Here is a 9,357-nt window from a genome sequence, read left to right as displayed (position 1 = left end):
AGCCTATGGGAAAACCAACTACCTGGATGTGGAAAACTAGGTTTTGGACAGAACCAAGGCATTGCATAGTCCACGGACTCAAGCCTATGGGAAAACCAACTACCTGGATGTGGAAAACTAGGTTTTGGACAGAACCAACAGAACCAAGGCATTGCATAGTCCACGGACTCAAGCCTATGGGAAAACCAACTACCTGGATGTGGAAAACTAGGTTTTGGACAGAACCAAGGCATTGCATAGTCCACGGACTCAAGCCTCTGGGGAAACCAACTACCTGGATGTGGAAAACTAGGTTTTGGACAGAACCAAGGCATTGCATAGTCCACGGACTCAAGCCTCTGGGGAAACCAACTACCTGGATGTGGAAAACTAGGTTTTGGACAGAACCAAGGCATTGCATAGTCCACGGACTCAAGCCTCTGGGGAAACCAACTACCTGGATGTGGAAAACTAGGTTTTGGACAGAACCAAGGCATTGCATAGTCCTCGGACTCAAGCCTATGGAAAACCAACTACCCCTAGGAAGAACTAGCCAGAACCAAGGCATTGCATAGTCCTCGGACTCAAGCCTATGGGAAAACCAACTACCTGGATGGGAAAACTAGGTTTTGGACAGAACCAAGGCATTGCATGGTCCTCGGACTCAAGCCTATGGGAAAACCAACTACCTGGATGTGCATTGAAAACTATACCTGGATGTGGAAAACTAGGTTTTGGATAGAACCAAGGCCTTGCATGGTCCTCGGACCCAAGCCTATAGGGAAACCAACTATTTAAAAAAAAAAAACTATGGCACATAAACCTCAAAATCCACCCGAAGAGAACTCCTCGTTAACAGTTGGGTTAATCCCTTAATTGCACGGATTCCTCGGTCTACCTTCGGATCCCCAGTACCAAAGGGGTTGATGCGATACGGTGCAATATATTACCCAAAAGTACAATCAAGGTCCCTCGCTACTCGGCTACCCTTTCGAACGAATTATTTAGAGTTTATCGCTCTCGGACAGTGGTCTAGCATGCATCGCGCAGCACTCGGCGGTTATCCCGGTTAGTTCCAAGAGTTTAATTTATTGAGGATTACCCTTCTTATACTTGATAATATTTGTGAGTTTAAACCAGTAGGAATCTGTGTTAAGACATTTTTCTGCCCGGAATATCATTAAGGGCAAGCTTACATTTAATATTCATGCACCAAATAGTTGTTGCAGAGAAGAAAAGTATGTATAAAGAAATAAACACATCTTTTATTAAGGCAAAGGAACCGTACAGTGTACAATGAAAAGCTGAAACAAGCTTACATTAAAGCTAACTACGTAAGTAAAGGAAAATACAAGAAAATGAAGATAAAGCCGAGGAGGTAGCACAGACAAGAGGTTGGCTACTTCTTCGAGACCTTATTCCTCCTCAATGCTTTTGCACGCCCATAACTCAGGTAGCAAAAGAACCCAACTTGAGCCTCACACCGCTGAAGGAAAGGTGCAGGGAGCCGGAAGTTGAGGAGCCTTCACCAAAAATTTGCCTGCAACAAGGCAGAGGCGCTGATGGCGGAGAATCTTTCTTCTGACACACCAAAATTCTGGCATGAACAGAACCTGCTTCGGATTTTGACTAAAAGGGGGGGAAACACCCTTTCCCCTCTGTCGAAACGGAATGTTCCCTTGAATTTACGCCTCCTTTGCCCATACCTCACTACTTTGAGTCTTAGGAGGACACGGCGCCTCCGTGGCGAACAGAGTTCCTTTTCCCCAACCCTAGCCTCAAACATGATATACTAAGGGAGGAAACTGAAGGATTTGCGCGCAGGTAAGGCAACTTTCTCTCCTATTTATTTAAAAAGATAAGGTGGTGGCATTTAATTCACGCAGCGTCCCAAGGAACGCTACAGACAAAATGTCTCCGGCTCGATTTTCCATGCCATCTGCAACCATGAGATTAAAGAAGTCTCGTGAAGGCGCACCTTGAACACTGGGACGCCAAAAAGTACCGCTTGACCAAAGACTACGGAAATACCTCTTAATTTGTGGGCCCAGTAAACTCGCGGCCCAGGCCCGTTCTGCATGGGGGCCCAGGGACAGAACCAAGGCCTTGCATGGTCCTCGGACCCAAGCCTACGGGGAAACCAAGTACAAAAAAGAAAAATTGCAAGTTTTGGACAGAACCAAGGCATTGCATGGTCCTCGGACCCAAGCCTATGGGGATACCAAGTACAAAAAAGAAAAATTACAAGTTTTGGACAGAACCAAGGCATTGCATGGTCCTCGGACTCAAGCCTATGGGGAAACCAAGTACAAAAAAAAAATTACAAGTTTTGGACAGAACCAAGGCATTGCATGGTTCTCGAACCCAAGCCTATGGGGAAACCAAGTACAAAAAAGAAAAATTACAAGTTTTGGACAGAACCAAGCCCTTGCATGGTCCTCGGACCCAAGCCTATGGGGAAACCAAGTAAAAAAAAAGAGAAAGAAAAATTACAAGTTTTATAACTGCTCGGATGGGAAGAGTCCCCGACTCATATATTGTAAAATATTAAGGCCAATAAAAGTGTTAGAATGATGGTGGGGCACTCCACTATTCGGTAGCCTAAGGGGGCTGTTCATTTTTGCGGGTGATATGTCTTCGAACGATTACTTCCTACACCGCATAGAGCATCCAGTTCTAATCTCGGCATTGTTTCGGGCAATTGCCGTTATTCATAGGTACGCATTACTAGTTCAAGCAATTCTGTTAAAGTTGTGGTGACTTCTTTTTATTAGCAAGCATTTTGGCCTTAGTTGTCATCGATTCAAATGCTATATTATCGTGCTGAGTAGCGTTTGCAAATTTGTAAAAACATAGAGACAGAGCATGCGAAGTAAAATAACAACAATTTTTCATTAATATGAAAAAATTATTACAACGTACAAAGAAGGGCTCAAACAAGCCTATACAAAAGGTGAGCTGCCGAAGCAACACTAACATTCGCAGTACAGATAAGTAAACAGCCGGGTGTCTTTTAAACTCGTCTTCAAAGTCTCTCCAATTTCTGTCTCAGTATTGCTTATATCGAAAGAAGAACCTTCTTTGGAAGAAGATGAAGGAGAAGGAAGAAGAAGATGGAGGAGATGAATGAAGAAGATGGAGGACATGAGTAAAGAAGGAGGAGAAGAAGAGAGAAGAGATGAAGAGAAAGAAAAAGGAGCAAAAGAGGGAGAAAGAAAAGCACCAGGATGGAACTGGTGCTGAGAAGACTAAGAAAGGGAGGCAAAAGGAGGCGCCAGTGAACGAAGAGAGGAAGAAGCAGGGGCACTTAGTCCCTGCCTCGATCTTGACTCCCAACACACTGGAACCATATTAGGTATGCTCATGAAAGCGCGGTTGGTACTGATGATGGGTGTTCTCGACTCAGTCACGCCGAAAGTTTGACGTGACGAGTCCCTGCTTCGGATTTTGGCTGAAAGGAAGGTAAGACGAATCTTAAGCCTCCGTCATCCTTGTCCTGACCGAGCCATTTCGAGTTTTATTAGAACATGACGCTTTGAGGAGGGGTATGGTTTCTTCATCATTTGTTATGGTAAATGTACTGTGATTTAGTGTATAACTACTGGGTTAAGTAAACGCTAAGGGAGGCAAAGGGTTTCAAATCTCAGAAAAATAAAAGGGTCTCTGCACGAAAGTGATAGCCTCCTACTTGTCTTCTTATAGGAAGGGCAAAACGGAAGGCATTAAATTCGTTCAGGTTTCCAAAAGTATCTGAAAACGAAGATGTGTCCGTTCCATTTCTCCGCCTCGTCAAACGAACCGTCGAATGTAAATGAGTCTCGTAAAGGGAAGTCATTAAAAGCGTGTTTTGAATAATCAAACGACGAGAACGCGTTAGGAGTAAAATCAAAAAACACCTCGTAGATCAGTATATTTCTTGGACAGATGGAAAACCGTCAGCATTAATGAAAGGCCGAATTAAAGGAGCCATCATAAAAGCTTGGTATTACCAAAACCCCCATTTCCAACCAAGAGGTTGGACAGCTGGGTTTTGAGGGGCTATTGTGGGGCCCAAATGATTTATGGGCCAGGCCCATCTACCCGGGGAGAATCCAAAGGCCCAGGCCGAGGAGGGCTATGGCCCAAGCTCGACAAGATAGCCTATGGATACCGCCGAGGGCAGTTCAGTCCTCGGCAGACCCAAAGTCCCCCCAGAAAGAGGGGTAAAAACGGTATAGGACTGAAACTTGGAAGAAAGATCTAAAATATCCAGGGAAAGCTGCCCTTACTGCCATTCAATGCTCTGAACCTGACAGAGCCGCATTCTTTGACTTTTACAACCACCCCCAATGACTTTGAATATGGGCTGATGGGACAAGTATCAATCTTGGAAAGGTTGACCCTATACGTGGACGAAAGACAATGAACGCAGGCAAATATAAAAGGAAAAATAAGTAACCTAAAGAGGGGGTTGGGAAAAATGGCCAAAAACCAAAGCCTCCCGGCCCACCTCCAGGAGAAAGACTCCATGGGTGAAGATAACCTAGACACGTACGAATACCACGAAAAACTCACCGCCTGGTGACTAAGGCCTAGCCTTCTAAACCCACGCTCTACAAATGATATTGTTTTGGGCCTTTTTACGTGCGAACCCCACACCGCTACGGTTCGTTACGAATCGGGTCCTTACATTTATATTTTTAAATTAATATATTTAATCAAGACCCAAAAAAATTACCCTTTATAAAATAATAATAATAATAATAATAATAAAATACAAACCCATATGTCAACCATGTTTAGGCCCATGTCCAGCCTTTTTTTTTTTTTTTTTTTTTTTGAAACTGGCCCAAGTCCAGCCTACTTAGCCAATAATAAAAATAAAACATTCAAAAAGTGATTAAAAAAAAAAGGTCGTGTGAGTGGTTGACAGGACACTCAACCACCAATCAACCCTCAAACTTTTAAAATGTTTATAAAATAAATAAAAAGGAGTAGCGGAGAAAACGTTTGGTTTGCCCGACATTCAAAGATTCAAAATAATAAAGCCAGCAAAAAACAAAAATGAGAGAGAATTATTTAGAAAAACAAAAACTCAAATGAGGGAAAAATTCCAAAAGAGAGAAACTGTGAGAATATAAGTCCAATGGGCATGAGGTCGAATGTACTATTTGTAATACACTTATACACTATTATTACTGGTATAACACATATTTTGACTATATAAAAAAAATTAAAAAAAAAAAAGAAGGTAATTCTTTGTGCATTTAAACCACAATTGTTTTAAATTTTTTTTTTTTTTTTTTGATGGGCACAATTGTTGTTTTAATTAAAACCCAATATGTACTTACCAACCAAAATACAAAATCTATCTCTATATATGGTCAAAATAATATGGTACACCCTACATTTTAGAGCACTAACTTTCAGCCTTGTTTATGCACCAGTGTTAATATGATAAGTGAAATGTTAACAAGTACGGTAAGGGGTTTGTTAAGGTTGGAGTAATATGGATTCCACTTAATAAAAAAAAATTGAATAAATGGAAGAAAAAGACATAAAACTAGCCCTACAGTTTATTTTAATATTTTTTTTCTTTTTATGAAACTGGCCCCACAACCTATAAATGACATAAAGCTGTAAAAAAAAAAAAAAAAAAAAAAAAAAAAAAACAAACAAAAACAAAAAGTTGCCAAAAAAAAAATTTTAAAAAAAAGCTATTGTTAACAAGCACCTTATAGTACCCGTTTACACAAGCCATATGATAAATATCAACTATATCAGACAGTATAAAATTGACTCTTTTTGGTTCCAGAATGTGGTTGATGAGGATAATACAGCTCTCTTTGACAATAACACTATATGACACTTAATTTTATGTATTATATAAGTGTATGGCCATTATTGATGTAGCATTCTACTTCTCTCACTCTCTCTCTCTCTCTCAATAACGTTGTTGAAGTAAATTAAAGGAATCAGGTACACCCACACAAGGAAAAGATCACATCGATCTCTCTCACCCAAACGCACCAAGGTCCAAGGAGATGGTTATCCTTCCCTCAAAAGGGCCATTGGAGGCCCACCTACCCAAATGTATGTATGGCCATTATTGATGTAGCACGCTCTCTCTCTCTCTCTCTCTCTCTCTCTCTCTCTAACTTATTAAAATAAATTAAAGAAAATAGATACACCCACACAATGAAGATGGGACCTGAACTCGTAAAATTATATGAAATGAGAGCACCAAGGAGATAGCAATCCTTCCCTCAAAAGGGCCATAGGAAGCCCACCTAGCCAAGTTATGGGCCAAAGGCAACATGATTGATATCCTAAAAACTAAGAGCGTGTTTGTTACCATTGTTTAAATAATAGTTTTTAGTGTTTAAATATCATTACACATATTTAAACACACTTCTTTACTCACACGTATTTTCAAAAAATTCAAACAACATTACTAAAAATCTCTTACTAAACGGGAGTCCTAAGAGCCACACCAATGTTAGCTAGGATAGAAACAATGGACCAATGAGGAATCGCCCAAGAGTAGCTGATCGGATCAAAGTACATTTAGAGCTATCACCTTTGTGGTTAAAAATTTGTAAACCCACCAACCTTCATGCAATCTTAGCTTGGTGTTGTATGAAAAGTCGATTTTTTCCCCCTCAAAAAAAAAAAAAAGTTTTTTTTTTTTTTTGGCAAGCATCCTTGGATCTAATGGGTGAGACCCTCTGATAATTAAGCTTCTTACATGCCATCCAAATCAACTCACAGCATATGGCAGAAAGTTTTGTGATTCCTCTTGCTTGATAAAAAGCTTCATACCTACATTCAACAAAGTATATATTGTTAAAAGTAAAAGATTACATTGTTTTAAGCTTAGTTAGCACTTAACAGACAGCTCATTAACAATTATAGATAGAAGTGTCTTTTTCAAATCAATAGGTAATGTTAGGGGTGCAAATCAAATTTGAAACTTTAGAGAGTAAAATCAAAATTACTCCAAACATTTTGCAATTTTGTCTATTAATAAAGATGTTGCAAACCAAATTTGTTTATGTTGTTGATTCTTTTCATTTTATGGCACGCTAGATTATGACATTTAAACTCTCAATTTTGTCTATTAATAAAGATGTTGCAAATTTGTTTATTTTGTTGATTCTTTTCATTTTATGGCAAGGTAGATTAGGACGTTTAAAATTTTAAGTATTTGAAATATATGTCAACGCATGGTTTGAGATCTTATAAGCATGATGATAATAACAAATATGAACAGACCAGATGAGAGAACTTTGGATTTGAGCAGCTTATAAGGCTTCCATGGCAATAACAAGGAGGCAGGGAGACAATGGGTCCCCCTGTCTCAATCCTTTCCCCCACTAAAATAATCCACCAAAGTTCCATTAATTGTTATCAAGAATCTAGGGGTAGTGATGCACTTCTTAATTCTAGATTCAGATCAGGTGCAATTCCTCTCTTTCTTCTTACAAATTTTTTTTACCTTTCACTTTTTTAACTTTCACTTTTTACTTCTCTTAACTTTTTTTCATCAATAGTTGAGATTGAAAGTTGCTTTTTTCAACTTTCAGTCTCAACCATTGAGAGGAATTGCATTAGGTGCAATACCCTAAATCTCAATTTGGGGTTGAAAATTAGAAATCAGTATAATAATTGTAGTCTATTTATTTAGGCATCATTACTTTTAGCAACTTGAGTTTCGATGTTGGGCAATATTTATCACACTATCCTATTACATGCAATTCAACTTTTAAATTAAAGTGGTGCTTTGAAGTTATGATTTCAATTCAAAACTTTTTTAACTAAAATCAAGACTTCAAGACACGACTTTGATGTTTGTGGTACAAATATTGTTCAACCAATTGCTTGAAACATTTGGGAATCACTACAAGGTTGTAATTAAGTAACATACTCAAACCAAGTTGAAATTTGTTGTACTACAGGATTTTTTTTTTTTTTTTTTTTTTTTTAATGGCTAGATCTGCAAGCACATATTATCTTCAGGTTTAATTGACAGGAAATTTCAGCTATTCTTAAAGGAAAATTTTCTTTCTTTATTTATTTGTTTTCATGAAAATTGCAAAACTCAAATACAAACCCTACCACACCCTCATACCCTAGCCATTTATCACACAAGTAGCTAAGTAGCTCACTGCTAGGCTACACAATTACACATTATCAAAAGAAAAGGCTACGTAGAGCACATTTTCCTGTGCACACATTTGAAGTGGTCTGCTTGTTGGTCCACCCCAGGACATTTATCAACCACATCACTCGACTCATCATCGACAACATCTTTCACAATGTGATCTCTTTGGCCATCTGCTGGTGCCAAAGCACCATGAACATGTTGATGCTGTGATTGTAACATCCTAGTGATGATTTCACTAGGTTGCTTCTCACTTATAAGCCCTTCTTCTTCTTGGGTACTATTATTCTTAGCTTCTTGTGGATGACTTGCCTCTTTGTTGCTTGCCATGTTTGTTTGATTAGGATGTGAAAGTTGTGCTACAATTAATGGTTGAGGAAAGTAGTACTGTACTGGTGTGGTGTGCTTTGGGTTGTATTTGACATTACATATGTAGCTCTGAATAGATCATTGAGCTCTTAAATTTGAAAGCTGGCTATTCAGAACTGGAACAAAGGACACGAGGCACACAGTAATAGCTACCGTGTCAATATTATAGACTAGCACAGTCGGTCTGTATTCAATTAAGTCTAGAGTGACACTAATCTTCACAATGGGCTGTAATAGTTATACAATGTCTTAAAATCGTTTGAAAACACAATTTCAGTTAAAATAGTATGGGAAAATTAGCATTTCACAAAATATTTCACTAACTGGTGGTAAGATATAAATGATAAATGATCAGATGATTAGTTGATAATGAATAAAAACCAGCTCAACTGATGTAAAAATGTGAAAATTTATTGTCGGTGACATTACTCGGCTGTGTGTTTTGCCAATTGAGATTTGAGAGACGACTTGGTCCAGTGCTATGCACCATGCTTTGCCCTAGTGGCTAGTGACACACCACCAAGATTTTCTTTCTGGGTAAAAGAGACACCACCAAGATTGCTATCACTTTTCTGTGACAAGAACAAGATACAAAGCTTTTTATTTTTGTCTTTTTGGTTGTGTTTAAAAGGAAGCTTATTTATTTATACCATGAGTGAAGTAAAAAGCACCAGGCATGGCTAAAAAAGCCTATAAGATTCACGAAGATATGAACCTTACTGCCATCAGCTATGATATCACTTTATGGAAATTCTAGGCCTTAGCATAAGTATATCACTCCATGCCTACATCTTTAATTACTATTTAAGTTTGTGTAAAAATGAAATCATTGAAAAGTATTTATAGTGAAAAAACTTAGGCAAATG

The sequence above is a fragment of the Quercus lobata genome, chromosome 8, assembly GCF_001633185.2.
Source record: "Quercus lobata isolate SW786 chromosome 8, ValleyOak3.0 Primary Assembly, whole genome shotgun sequence".
NCBI classification, from domain to species: domain Eukaryota; kingdom Viridiplantae; phylum Streptophyta; class Magnoliopsida; order Fagales; family Fagaceae; genus Quercus; species Quercus lobata.
Note: the sequence above shows the minus strand (reverse complement) of the source record.